Genomic DNA, 15,888 nt, shown 5'->3' on the forward strand with positions numbered 1-15,888 from the left:
CCTTTTATTCATCAAATGATCCTCAAAAAAGTGTCAAAGGTTATAAGTAGCCTATTATTAAAATAGAAAACCATTATTTTAAATTGTATTGACTGTTTTTTTTTCTTTTTTTTTCTTTTCTTTTTTCTGTATTTTGATCAAATAAATGCAGGCTTGTTGAGCATAAGATATTTTTTTCAAAAATAATATAGTAATGTGTCCAAACCTTTGACTGGTACTTTTATATTGTCTGTATATATGCCCCTTTTTTACGTTTGAGCCCTGCCCCTGAGGAACTCTCTGCACGGTGTTGTAGCCAAAAGCTGTTTTCTTGCATGTTTGACATGATTTTTTTGGTTGCACTGTTTTGACCATAGGGTTTTGACCAGCAGTCGTCACCAGCGTGTGGTGTTCGAACACTTCGAAAGTGAATCATTTTGTGGCAATTCATAGCTTTGAAAAGCTTCGTTTCTCCCATCATGTAGAGGTCGCTACAATCACATTCGCATTGAACAAGCAAGCATCACAACAACACACAAGCTACTAGAGAACACATCGAAGGAAAAAAATGACAGCTGCCATTGATTATTTATCAGCCTGTTATTTGTGATGATGATGAAGATGATGAAGATGCGCTGCTGAAGCTGTGTAAAGCGTAAGATAAACAATATCACACATTTTATTAAGATGTGATGCTAAGCGGTTAGCACGCTGGCTATTTGTACTGATGTCAAGCTGAACACTGTCAGTGTTATTTTCAGTTGTGTCTGGTAAATGATGATGATGCAGCTCATGCTGATATTAACTGACTGCATGATATTACAGTTTCAGTAGAAATATATTATTTATTTTGTTGATTTAGAGAATGTCACCAGCTGTCATTCAGATCTCATCCTGATGTCATTGCATAAAACATGAACATTCATGAACATCACAGTAAACTGAGAGCTAAAAGTCATCATGTATAATGGGAGTGAAATACTTTCCTTATTTAATAATCTTATATGTCTTACATATTTTCCTTGGATACATGTGAATGTACAAATCTTAGTCAATATTTTCAAATACATATTTTAAAATGAAAAGTAAAAATAAATTGCTAAACATAAAGTGAGGCATTAACTTGTTTTCAATATAGGCATAATATTCATAAATTGTTTTGTTTGGACCAGTCTTAAGAATATTTGGAAGAATGAATTTGTTGATTTTTAGCTGTTTCAGCCTGGTTGATAGTTCAAATACGGTATTGTTCCGTTTTTACTGTGCTCACATGTTATGGGATAGGCTATGCATGCTAACCAAAGTCCTGAAAATGTATACGTTGGTGTAATTTTGCTACAGGTTTGAAGCAAGGGTAGTGTGGTTGCCTGTTCAGTTTTAGAGATATTTGTAATTCGTAATAAGTTTATCTATTTGTAAAGTTCATATCACAGTATCATATCAAGTTTAACAAAGACAAATTATAGGGGACAATGGGACACCTTAAGAAAAATGTGCTTTTCATTCCTCCCACAGTGTATGAATGCAGATTTTATTTATTTATTATTAAACATTAATGGAGCAACAGATTTTGTGTAAAAATAAATCATAAAAGTGGTTTGTTTGTTTAAAAATCGTATAAATGAATGAGGTGGCAAGGTGGGCCCTTTACCCCCCACATGAGGTAAAAGGTTCACCAGCATGTGGCAAAAGGCACAAAGTATTGATACAAATAAATTCATGTTTTAAATGTCTAAGTTAATACCTGTTCAAAACAATCACTTTTAGCAAAATTTGTACTATTTTCGGTTTATTTTGATAAATAAAATAATACACTTTTATTCAATGAAAATACTGTTATTAAAGTGTTCATTTTAAAAATACAGAAATAAAATTATTTATAAAAACAAAGATCCCATAATAATTTAATATAGCTTTACAGTAGTAAACAAATAAATATATTTTATTATATGATATTAATATCATATTTTTAAATATGATGTACAGTGGGGGAAATAAGTATTGAACACGTCATCATTTTTCTCAGTAAATATATTTCCAAAGGTGCTATTGACATGAAATTTTCACCAGATGTTGGTAACAACCCAAGTAAGCCATACATACAAAGAAACAAACAAAAATAAGTTCAGAAATTAAGTTATGTGTAATAATGTGAAATGACACAGGGAAAAAGTATTGAACACTTGAAGAAAGGGAGGCGCAAAAAGGCATGGAAAGCCAAGACAACTGCTGAAAACTTACAGTAATTAAAAAGCAATCCAGCCCCCTGTCAGTGGAAATTAATAACAGCTGGTTCAGTCCCAAATGATGGCCTACAAAAAGGTCTCATTGCCAAGGTGTCACACAAGACACATCTCATGATGGGTAAAAGCAAAGAGCTGTCTCAAGACCTTCGCAACCTAATTGTTGCAAAACATAATGATGGCATTGGTTATAGGCGCCATTCTAAGCTTCTGAATGGTCCAGTGAGCACTTTTGGGGCCATAATACGGAAGTGGAAAGACAATAATTTCACCATAAATTTGCCTCGACCAGTGCTCCTCGCAAGATTTCTGATAGAGGAGTGAAAAGAATAATCAGAAGAGTTGTCCAAGAGCCAACACCAAGTTGTATGGTGTTTTTAGGGTAATGTGCACTGCCATTTCTCTTCCAAATATGGTGTGTATTATGGCATCCAAACAGTTCAATTTTGCTCTCATGTGACCACACTATATTCTCCCAGTATTTCACTGGCTTTTCCAAATGTTGTGCAGCAAACTTTAAATGAGCTTCAACATGCTTTTTTTTCAGTAATGGAGTCTTGCGTGGTGAGCGTGCATACAGGCCATGGCGGTGGAGTGCATTACTTACTGTTTTCTTTGAGACCACAGTACCTGCTATCTGCAGGTCTTTTTGAAGCTCTCCACAAGTGATCCTTGGCTCTTGGACAACTCTTCTGATTATTCTTTTCACTCCTCTATCAGAAATCTTGCGAGGAGCACTGGTCGAGGCAAATTTATGGTGAAATTATTATCTTTCCACTTCCGTATTATGGCCCCAAAAGTGCTCACTGGACCATTCAGAAGCTTAGAATGGCGCCTATAACCAATGCCATCATTATGTTTTGCAACAATTAGGTTGCAAAGGTCTTGAGACAGCTCTTTGCTTTTACCCATCATGAGATGTGTCTTGTGTGACACCTTGGCAATGAGACCTTTTTGTAGGCCATCATTTGGGACTGAACCAGCTGTTATTAATTTCCACTGACAGGGGGCTGGATTGCTTTTTAATTACTGTAAGTTTTCAGCAGTTGTCTTGGCTTTCCATGCCTTTTTGCGCCTCCCTTTCTTCATGTGTTCAATACTTTTTCCCTGTGTCATTTCACATTATTACACATAACTTAATTTCTGAACTTATTTTTGTTTGTTTCTCTGTATGTATGGCTTACTTGGGTTGTTACCAACATCTGGTGAAAATTTCATGTCAATAGCACCTTTGGAAATATATTTACTGAGAAAAATGATGACGTGTTCAATACTTATTTCCCCCGCTGTATTTCATTATAAATATGGTGATTATCACTAAAGGACACCCAACTTGATATATGATAATTACAATCTGAATGCCATGTCATGTCAACAAATGGAAAAGTCAGCCAGCTATTTATTATCATGTTAATTATGGCAGGGGTTCCCAAACTTTTCAGACCGCGACCCCCAATATTAGACTGCTGACGACCCGCGTTAAGCCGTGACCTGTGTTTATTCTTAATGTAAGTCAGCGCGGAGAATGTCTTTTCGCACAAATACGTTGAGCCAAATTGCATGAGTACATCCAACGCGGCTTTCGACAACTGTGGATATTCCAGCGTGACAGAAACCCAGAACTCATCCAGCGTCTTGCCGTCAAATGCCGTCCTCAGGGTTCGATCGGTTGAAAGTTCTATCAGCGCATCTTCCATATCTGACGCCAGATGATTTGCCGTGGTTACATTAAATGGTGACCTTATCCAGTCATATTGGTCGGGAGCGTCTCCTTCAGGGAAATACTTATGAAAGTGATCCAAAAGGGACTGAAGGTGAGCCGTAATAGACGCCTTGATGCTGTTAACACTGAGTGCATTTTCCTCCATGAATTCTTCCAGTTCAGAAAACATGTCTATGCGTCCCATTTCCACTCTCTCTCTCCAACGCACCAGCTTTCTCGCAAATGCCTGCACTTTATCATTAAGGTACAAGATGTTTGTGTTTTCACCTTGCAAGGACACATTTAGTCCGTTGAGTTTTTCAAAAATACATGACAAATATGCCAGTCTTGTCACCCAGTCAGCATCAGACAGATGCTCAGCAAGTGGGGATCTTTGGTCTGTGAGGAAAATGCGCACCTCATCCCGCAGCTCGTACAGGCGTCTCAGCAAATTTCCTCGCGACAGCCACCTGACTTCTGTGTGTAGGAGCAGGCCTTTGTGCTCTGATCCCATTTCATTACAGAGAGTGGAAAACAGTCGTGTGTTCAGTGGACGTGATTTTATGTAATTAACAATCTTCACAGCAGTGTCAAGAACATGTTTAAACTCTGCATTCAGGGTTTTGCACGCGAGGGCTTCTCTGTGTATGATGCAGTGCGTGAAATTGAGGTGAGGTGCAACTTGGAGGACTCGTGCCTTTAGTCCTTTCTTTTTTCCCAGCATTGCCCCAGCTCCGTCTGTGCACACTGATATGCACTCGCCCCAAGATAGTCCTTCATCTTTAAGTTTGCTGTCCAGCTTATTGAAAATGTCCTCGCCCGTGCATGATCCCTCCAGTTGCGTACAAAATAACATTTCCTCATTTAGTTTCCCCTCAAAAATATATCTGACAAATACAAGGAGTTGAGCGGTGCTGGACACGTCTGTGGATTCATCCAGTTGTAAGGCGTACCTCCCACTCTTCTTCACTCTGTCAATCAGTTGACACTTGATATCCTGAGCCATGTCTGTAATGCGGCGGGATACAGTCCCATCAGAGAGCGGCACTTGTTCCAGCTCAGCGGCCAGTTTATCTCCATGCATGACGCGACTCATAACTATTGCTGCTGGTTTGATTAAAGGAACACTCCACCGTTTTTTGAAATAGGGCTTATTCACATTCTTTCATACATTTAGATAGGTGGGTAAATGCATTTTTGTCTCAGTGCATGCATTGTTTTAGTTTGACAGGGTCGGCGCTAGCTTAGCTTAGCACAATGAATGGAATCCTTTGTTGCCAGCTAGCATGTCCTGAGTAAAAGTGATAAAAAAAAAAAAAAACACGTAATTACTTCTTGTGGCCTGTGTATTCACAACGAGTACAAATAGCGTTGCAGATTAACACTAGGCGATTTCCTAGGCAGATATTGACTTGGGACTATATTAGGGGGAAGCACAGGCGAAGCACAGCTACTTAGGCGAAGCACTGCTACTTGGGCGCAGAGATATCACGCAACACATGAAATTCCACGACTTCTGTCAACATACCGGCGTGCAACGAGTCAAAACACAGAAGAAGAAGAACAACACGTGTGACCTGCACCGAGTGTCTTCGCTTTTGGATTGTTTGTTTTTTTAGAATTTACAGCAAACATGGTAATTACCTTAAAGGTTGTGAGAACAAGCAAAGGACATACACGATTGTAATGTTTCACAGAATTCCATTGAATGTGGAACTGAGAAATAAATGGCTAGCTGCTCTGGAGATCTGTACTTCAACGCCTCTCTACAAAATCAAACAGTATCATGTTTGCGAAGAGCATTTTGCACCGGAGGACTAAGTTACTTTAAAAAAATGGAATATGGGCCTAGAAAGTCGGTACTACGTCTGAAACATACGCTGTCCCCATCCCATCTATTTTCAAAGCACAGGCAGAACAAAGTGCACATGTAAGTTGTCTTTTATTACTCTTCCTTATGTTAATCTGTGTCTTTATTCGGTTGTAAGATAGATGCTGAGAAGCTGTATATAGACTACGGTTCAAATAACGTTAGTCTCCTCTAGTATAACCTCATGTTGAATTCAACCTGTTTAGCATGAACAACCAAACTAAAATAAAAATCGCTGTTATCGTTACCTGTAAAATGAAATAACTGAGGGCTAAGTTAGCTATATTTCTCTCACCGAGTTAGCCTGGTTCTTTTGACTCAGGAGTTTTAGTATAACTACTAGAGAGGAGAAGGCTACAAGCAGTTTACTATACATGTGTCATGTTTAAAATAATCACTTACTCTGTGGACAGCTGTCCATTTGGTCTATTCGGCGTGGGGCGTTTTTTCCAGTTCACTTTATCACACCGGAAAAAAAAATCGAGTAACGTTACTGCCAGATGGATCAACGCCGTGAAATTCTCGGTAGCTGTGACACAACTGCGGGCACGCTCATCTTGATCTGACGCGTTGAGCCTGGTCATCGATGGCAGTAACTTGTCCCACTCGCCACAGCACAGACACTCTATTTCAGTCGGCATATTCCCCCACATTCACACCACCAGTTCGTGTTGGCTCTCATCCTCACGTCCTCGGGCTGTTGAGCGATCGCAACCTCCTCCTGTCGGTCTATTTCCAAAGCACGCAACTCATTTTCTGTAAACTCTCGCCGGTATGTTGACGGAAGTCGTGGGATTTCATGTGTTGCGTGATATCTCTGCGCCCAAGTTTTTTTGTTGTTTTTTTTATCACTTTTACTCAGGACATGCTAGCTGGCAACAAAGGATTCCATTCATTGTGCTAAGCTAAGCTAGCGCCGACCCTGTCAAACTAAAACAATGCATGCACTGAGACAAAAATGCATTTACCCACCTATCTAAATGTATGAAAGAATGTGAATAAGCCCTATTTCAAAAAACGGTGGAGTGTTCCTTTAAAGTTTCTCCAATGGTGTGTGGCTTTTTGGTCTGTGCAATTAAATATGCCACTTCATATGAAGCCTTCTGAGCTTTAGTGGGGATAGCTGTTTGTTTAAAAATGACTTTTTTTTGTCCCTGTAACTCTTTCTCCTTTCTGCGGAAAAAGTCAGTGGGTTTATCTGTGAGGCTGGGGTGTTTGGTGTTCAGGTTTCTTTGCATTTTCACGGGCTTCAGACTCTCATGTGCGAGGACTTCGGAGCACACAACGCATTGAGGGTGTTGTACCTGATTTATAACAATGCACGTGAAACCATAGTTTATGTATTCCTCTCTGTATTTTCTGGCTTTCGAGGAGGGATGGTCCGTTTGCGGGGCACGGGTTTGGCGGGCTGCCCTTCCAGAGGTGGAGGGTAGTCCTGGCGGCTCATCCTCTTCTCTGCCCTCTGTATTTTCTGCTGATCCCGCTCTCTCGCAGGCTCCCTTCTCGTTCTCTTTTGATGATAATAACCACCGTTTCATTTTTTATCAAGTTTAGATCTCAAAATAGACCGATCGCTGTTTAGCAAAACACCAAATGTGCATCTAGCTAGCTAGCGCATGTTGTTGTGCTGTAAATTGTGATTGACACCGTCACACTGTCATAATTAATCGGAGCAAACAAAGTTTTATTTCCAGTTTATTTAAATTATCCTAAATTTATACTCGCATCATTACAACCTTTTTTAACATATAAAAAAATTTTTTTTTTTAAGTTTCTGTAAATCATCTCGCGACCCCCCGCTCCCCACTCCGGGGGGTCGCGACCCCCACTTTGGGAACTACTGAATTATGGTGCCTTTCGCCCCCAACAGCAGGGGCGCCTTTTACTGCAAATGGTATACTTTTACATATTCTTCTTTTATTGAAAAACTGTTGCTGTAATTACCTTGAACAAAACTGAAAAACATTAACAAGACCTTTGTCTCAAAATATAGTCAATAATTTGATCGGTTCTCATTTGCTACATAAATCTACATTTTAAAAAACAATAAATATTAGATCAAATTAGCGCAGAATCAACTTTGCGTTGCTGTCCGCGATCGCATCAAGGATCAGCCAAATTTCCATATGCATCATCAAAAGTGTTTTTTAAGAAAAGTGCTGAGCGCACATTAGGTTGACGCATATGTCAGAGAATAGACTAGGCACGTGTCTGTTACTAATGCAGAGTTCACACTGCACAATTTTAGGCCGATTTTCGCTCGCCGACAAGTTTTGTGAGATCGCTGACAAATGCCAGAAATCATAGGCAAATGATTGTTCACGCGAGTGACAATCACGCAGTGTGAATGATCAAGAGAATTGAGAGAGAATCGCAGACGAGTCGCGATTCAAAATCCTGCTGTGTGAAATGTGTTCTGACTGACAATTACATCGGCGATGACCTACAGCCAATGAAAGAGCAAGATACAGGGCAGTGGGGAGTTCGGGGAGGAGTTATAGACCACACTGTAAAAATAAAAGGTGCCTGGAGGAACCTTTTGGGGTTCTTCAGTTTGCCACACCGGCGGAACCGTCTGTAGATCCTCTAGGCACCCTTTAAAAAGGGGCGGTTCTCTGAAGAACCACACAAGTTTCCTGAGGAACTCTTATATTAGGCACTGTGTGGAACCACTTTGGGTGCCTCCAGGAACCAAATTTAATTTTTTTTAAATATTCAATTTCATGTTGTAACTATGGTTACCTTTGACTTCTATTATATTAAACAAATTGAACCAAATACAAAATAAGAATTGTTTATTACATATTTTATATTCATTTTTATACATACACTTCCATGCACATGGGGAAAAAAGCTAACTATAGATTAATATCAATGAATACACAAAAAATGTTTATAATACATAAGCAACATGAATAATCAACCATGTATTTACAATAGGCTATACAAGAAAAGACATTTCAACAACATGCATGGAAACACATATGTTCCACGAAATAAATCAATGTAAAAAAAAAAAAATTTTGACTAATTAAAAATGTCCATCTTCACTTAACTTTAAAACATTTGTGTTTCAGTCCGATGGTAAGTCTGACATCACTGTTTCCAAGTACAAAAGCTCTATCAGATGCCAAAAACAAACAAATAGTGCTAATATACACTCATTGTGCTGTAATATTCCTGAAAATTATGATCCTAACCTTTATCTCTATACCGAAATCTCTGATGGTTAGTTATTCAGCTATTTTGAATCATAAAATGTTGAAGTCTGGGATGCTGTTAGACTGGAGACTGTAATGCACACTATGGCTTTTGAAAAGCTTAAATGTGTGACTTGAATCAACAGTGTTCATAAATGGTTGTTGAGTATTCTCACTAGAAACAAGATAGAGGAAGTAGAAGTAGAGGCTTTGACCCGGAAACAGTATTAAGGTGCAGTAAAATTATCTGTTGTTCTGTGAATGTTCACTGGTGAATTCCAGTCATTTCAATAAGAATCCACATGATCAGCAATTTCGTTTGTGGTCAAAAATGTCACTATGGGACCAAGGTGGTCACTGGAATTCGCTAGATTTGACCAACAGAAAGCTGCTTGAAAGTGACTCCTGTGTGAGCTGTGCTTCATACATTACATCGCTACACTGCTGACAATGGTCAATGGACTTTTTTGCCTGTGTAATTTCACGAAATTCACAAATGTAACCGCACCTTTACTCGCTGCAACATAAAATGCAATCAATAATAAAATCTTCACAAGGGACATGTGAGGTACTTAACGAGTTAGAAAAGTGAAAAGGTACAGCAGATTCGTTTTCCGTTTGTTTTTCCTCTTTTCTGGTGGATGGTCCAGGCACTTCAGTGATTTTCAGGTCTACAGGAGGATTTTTATTCTTATTCAAACTTGTATTTCAGCTTACCGAGATCCTTGCAAAGTACAAAATTTACTGTTAGTAAGGTTATTAAAGTGATAGTTGTGAAATTTAAATAATTTCCTCAGCCTTGTGACGTTCCAAACCTGTTTGACTTTCTGTCTGTGGAACCCAAAAGCAGATCTCAGGCATAATGCAACCCTAGTCACCGATCGCTTACCAATCACTGCATGAAACAAGCAGAAAAAATTTGTGTAAATCATTCAGGAAACCATTCTTATGTACACTTGTCTAGTTCAATTCAATGCAACAATTTATGTAAAAATGGTTAAAGGTGCCATGTGTCATAATTATAAAGTACAATGAGTACATAAGTACAAAGTCATAAAGTAAAAATATCCAAAAAATAAACTACACGCATCAAAAGAATGAGAAGAAATAAGGGCGATGATGTCATTAAAAAAATGACAAGTTATAGTGCTGCAGAGATATCAACCTGAATTAGCATTAGCATTACTAGCCACGGCCCGACAGGTGTCGTAATACCAGTTTCGGCCATGGGAGGCGGTATGCGGGCAACATAACCACCAGTCAAACATGCAATACACGAATAACTCGCACGGCTTGTGGGTGTACTTGAACCTGATGTCAATCGTGTGGAAAGTAGCCTACAGCCCACTACTACATTCAAATAAAATCTGATAAAAAAAGGAACAGAACCAGAGTAAACATTGGCACTGCTTTCCATCGCTGGAGACAACTAATGGACATGAAATAAATGAGGTTCGACTCCGAACTTGCAACATTTATTTTGGATTGGTAAGTAAGATTGCTGTTAGTATTTCGTTAGAAGTTTGTTTTATATGTTTATGTAGTTTTTTTCGGGAAGTTATAACATAGAAATGTATCGAAGGCTGTTCGATAAACGTATAACGTACATATAGTATTGTAATAGTACACATATATAGCACAATCTCTATAGCTCTTTTTTTCTTGCCAACTACGTGACCTATATGTTTATTAAATGGCTTTCCTGAGGTAAATCTGACATAATTGTTCTCCAACTGTGTTATTGACCTCTTCACGCTGATAAAAAACACTGATTGGTCGATATTATGTATGAGGAATACATTTTGGTAAGTTGTAGCCTACTGTATCTTTCAACAGTGTTCGTGTTTTTTTACTAGTAGAGATGATCGGTTCACGTGCGCTAGGGATCTGTCGTGTAACATTTACAAGCGCCAAAACGGTATTTATTGTTTGAATTGCGTGATAAAATTGACAGAATCTGAGAGCTGAGATTTTTTTATATCATAACTAACCTGCTCTGTCTAGTCTGTCGGTCTCCGTGTCCTCTTTGCTTCGCGATTTTTCTGTGCGTGAGAAAATTGATGTGTGGTGTGAGAGCGTGTGAAAAGTGTTTGCGTGTGTCTCACGGTTAATGCGTGAGAGTTGGAAAGCTCTGGTTACGTTGGCGCTAGCTTGGTCAACATCAGCGAATGCTGTCTGTCAAATTAATGTAATTCAAACTAACAATAAAAATGTAATATGAACAAAACGAATATGAACATATTCACTGGTAAAGGTGAAGGGGAGTAGCTTGAAGATGTCAGAGTAGACCAACTCACTTTCTGGAGGTATACTGCCCCCATCTGGTATGGAATGTGGAGTATGAAGGGGGGGAATGTTGGTTGGTTGGTTGGTTGGGGAAAATTGACACAGACACTATCTATCTATCTATCTATCTATCTATCTATCTATCTATCTATCTATCTATCTATCTATCTATCTATCTATCTATGTGTCACATTAATTGGTTGTCTGGGAGGGTAATGCTTTGTAAAAGTTAACATAAAACACAAATGTTAAAAAAAAAAATGTTAACATAAGATATCTCTTTAAAAAAACAAAAAAAACCATATTTAAATATTTTTAAAATTGACTTTTGCAAATAACCTTTGTTAAATTTATAGAAGTATTTGTTAATATTAATGGACCAGAGCTTAAATAGTTTTATTTTTTAACTAACAACTAAAAAAAGATTTATAAATACTAACAAATATATTGCTCATTCATTGTTCGTTAATGTTAGTTAATACATTTATATGACAAACAAATTTTAAATGGGCTTTTTTTGTGAGAAGTTTTTATTTCTATGATGCATTTATTGGAGAGAATAATCCTGTCAGACGCAGCACTGCTGTGAACGCGCGTTCACGTTTAAACACAATTTAAACAATGTATTATTCAATGCATTACTTCTATATAATTATATATTAAGTTGCTCAAGCAAGTGGTAAAATATTTAACCATGTATTTATATTAAAATCTTTTGCATTTAAAATTTAATACAATAAATCTTGCATGTCACAAAGAACTTGTTTTTCCACCTCCACGAATGTCATTATGTCGCCTTGTTGAGGTAAATTGTAGTTTTCCTTGCTTTACCCCGGTCTTAAAGTGAAAAAAGTAGTATTTAATTAAATAAATTTATGGTGAGATTACTACATTTTATTTAATTAATCGCACTTATGGTGAAATTACTACATTTTCAGGTCAATCTGTGTTAATTTTGACCACGAAACATGCGCTGTCACTTTAATTCAGCGTTTGCAGCACAGCAGAAATCATAGACAGTATATAAACGGCAAAAGTAGACTCGGTGCGGAAACGATCGCTGCACTGCTGTATAGATAGGTTTCCGATGACGTCACATTTCTCCCGCAACTCCTTACGGCGCCATCTTGTGTGTCAAGTGGGTCAAGCGTTTGTGTTACGGAGCATGATAATACCCTGAATCGGCATTATTCTGAACATAAAAATCATACGATTATTCTCCGTTTGGCTTGAGTTAATGTTCAGTGCTGCTCTTGTGAACATTTAGAGGTTTTGTGCTCTGGAGATGTGACACTTTATCTAATCATTTCCAAGATGGGCTAGCTAAATGCGCTAGCTAGCTATAATCGGCTGTCAAATCGCTGTACCCAGGCGGCTACTATCGACACAGCCCTTGAGAGGTGTTGGCTGGGCAGAAGCACACTCTGACGATTGTCCACCTTCATCACTTTCTCTGTGGCCACATCAGCTGGTCGAGCACATCGCTCCGTGCCTCTGCTCTCCATCTCTCTCCTAAGTTACACTAAATTAGCTCGGAGCGTTGTGTTGTTGTTGTTGTTGTTTTACCCAGATGGTGTTGTCTTGACACTGAGTCTAAATGTACCATATAATAAGGGCTGTGCAGATATCAGCCGCCTGGCTACAGCGATGTGAACCGTCAATGCAGGGCTCCAGACTAACATTTCCACGAGGGAGAGAGAGCAAGACAGCGCTTAGTTTGGAGACGGTGAAGTCTTGTTTACATGTTCGCCTGGCTCCGAAGAGAGAGAGAGAGAGTGCGCGCGCGCGACCGGCTCTCTCTCTATCTGCTCGTTCTTTCAGTTAAACATGCGCCCAGTTCATCTACATTACTCACCGATCAAATAAGACTTTGGCGGGACAAAAATTCACTTTGGCGGGCGCTAAAACAAGTTCAATGCAGGAGATTTCATGCGTGAATTTAACTGAGTAGTGTATGACCATGCACTCGCACAAATGCGACCACATAAAATTTTAACTCGGACATTCTAACAAAATAATTGTATGCTTCCAGAGACTTTCTTCTTCTTAATTTGTCATCGTTATCTCAACACAAAAGAGTCAAAAATACTTTATATTAACTGGCTTTCTATTAATGCAGCACAGTGAATGAGCCGTGTCTCCCAGTGGCTTACTGACAGCTTTGACACACAACATGGCGGCGCGCCGCAGAGGATAATGGGTAATTCGAGAAACGGAAACCCATCTATACGCACCGCAACTGGAACGGATCGATCATCGACGGACTGCATCCGCGTGCAGTGTGAAAGCTCTGTAAACATGGGTACGGAAAAAAATACTCACCGCACACGCACTGCAAACGAAATATGTGTGAAACGGGCGTAGACTTGGAGCAGGAGAGCTACTCCGGCTGCTACTCGCAGTAGAGCGCGTGTTGCAATCTTCAGTTCAGCGACATATTTCCCGCCGCGCGCTCTCTGTCCGCTAGTGCTCATCTGTATTTGACGCAAGTGTTTGTTTGTGTGTGAGTGTGCGCGCTTGCGCACTCATTGGGATAATTGTAAATGCGCAAACACAGACAGAAAAGACATGCCATCGTGGAAATAAGATAAATAACATATTACTTAAGGGCTATTTAGTTTTTTTTTATAAAATAACAAATTGTAATCTGGCGCTATAAAGAAAATCAAATCAAATTTACTTGACTTCAAGGGGGGCGGGGGGAGCCGTTAGGAGGGCGGGGTGCCCCCCTTATATAATGGTAGGGGAAACACTGTATATTTACAATTATATCAAACAGAAACAAAGCACAAACATTTGCTTGACCAGCAGCAAAGCAGCACATTGCAAAATAATTTATTTACCCCCAACTCTCTTTGCAGAACACACAATCCTTGCTCCCCCTCGTCTACCCAACAATTTCCTCCTGCATAATCTGTTTTTCTTTTTCTCCTTTTCACAAATCAGTGCACAGACAATTTGGATCGCAATCTTCTTGCAGGCTATAATTTTTAATAACAATTCCAGTCTCACGTGCGTAATCTTGCGTTATTTCCTTATCACTTCTCGCTTGTGTTTGGTTGAGAAACGTAGTTTGCGGACCAGACAGAAGTTGTCAGTGATTCTTTCTTTTGTAAAGTCATGCAGTGTGAAACCCCCTGTCGCTAATCCATCGTGCAGTGTGAACACAGCAGCAACTGAATGTTACCCCAGATAGTCGTGCAGTGTGAAAAGAACAGTGACCCGACTACTCTGAAAATCGTGCAGTGTGAACTCGGCATTACTGGTGTTAAAAATAGTTATTAAAGGGGTGGTATAATGCCCTTTTCACAAGATGTAAAATAAGTCTTTGATGTCCCCAGAGTGTGTATGTGAAGTTTTAGCTCAAACCACCCCACAGATATTTTTATATAGCAGTTAAAATTTTCACTTTTTGATGGTGAGCAAAAACGCACCGTTTTTGTGTCTGTTGAAGGGTTAAATGCAAATGAGCTACTGCTCCAGGCTCAGAGGGCGGAGCTACAACAGCTTGCACTCACACAGACATGCACTGAACATTTCAAACACTTTTAGCCTTTTATGTTCATACACGGAGTCAAGAAGAAGTGACAACATGTAGACAACATTTCTGATTGGTTAGTTGATGAATTTATGTAGCTTATGTGTATTTATCTTCTAGTCATTGATTAGCATATTCTGTCTTGATAATCTATAAATCGTGTTCCGTGGGCGGGGTTTATGTAAATTGTAGGGTTCGTGATATCACTAACCCAAGAGGAATGTCGTGTAGTCCTACCAGTCGTTTGTTGTAGTCCTTAAAAAGCAATTTCTTTAAAAGAAAATATCTCCCTTTGCTTTGAACTTTGAGCATTGTAACTTTGCAGATGTTGTTTATGCTCAAACAGCAACATTACACACTAACTAAAGTTAGAAAAGTTAAATCATAATCAACCACCCCTTTAAGCACAATAAGCTGCGGAAGACAACACATTGCGCAGCGCTTCTGTGTTGCACATCACACGCATCACACACATGACCAGCGTCGGCCAATAGTGAGCCTACGTGTGACGTGCAACACAGATGCGCTGCGCAGTTATACTATGTGAAAAAACTCGAGGCCCAGAGAGAAGGAAATGAATAGTGGAATAAAGTCGTTATTTTTGTTTTGTTTTTTTGCGCACAAAAAGTATTCTCGACGCTTTATAAACTTAAGATTGAGCCACTGTAGTCACTTGGACTATATTAACGATGTCTTTAATACATTTTCTGGGCCAGCAAGTTATAATGTCTTAGAAGCCTATGGAGGAGTGATCCAGCTCTCAGATTTAATCAAAAATATCTTAATTTGTGTTCTGAAGATGAACGAAGGTCTTACGGGGTTGGAACAACATGAGGGTGAGTAATTACTGACAGAATTTTCATTTTTGGGTGAACTAACCCTTTAAGCCTTCAGGTTGTATATCACCAAGTAGAGCAAAGAGTTGTTGGTATTTAAATAGTTTTTTGTTTTTGTTGCTGTTTTTTTAGTGTTTTTTTTTTTTTTTTACATTGATTTTGAAGAGGGTGGATTGGAATCCACTTCTGCTTCAATGTATATGTAATGAGTGATTATAATCAAGGTATTAATCA

The 15,888-nt window shown here is 38.9% G+C and overlaps 1 protein-coding gene across 3 annotated transcripts in view; it reads left to right on the forward strand.

Moving 5' to 3' along the window:
- Window positions 1-472: 472 nt before the first annotated feature.
- def8 (differentially expressed in FDCP 8 homolog) overlaps window positions 473-15,888 on the forward strand; it is a 117,504-nt gene continuing 102,088 nt past the window's right edge. For 2 of the 3 annotated variants that reach the window (XM_084123921.1, XM_084123922.1), the window contains exon 1: window positions 473-634. The gene's annotated coding sequence lies outside the window, so the exon portion shown is untranslated. The remainder of the gene's footprint in view (window positions 635-15,888) is intronic. The other variant, XM_084123924.1, reaches the window with a different exon arrangement.

The sequence above is a fragment of the Abramis brama genome (assembly GCF_963993115.1).
Source record: "Abramis brama genome assembly, chromosome: 9".
NCBI classification, from domain to species: Eukaryota; Metazoa; Chordata; class Actinopteri; order Cypriniformes; family Leuciscidae; genus Abramis; species Abramis brama.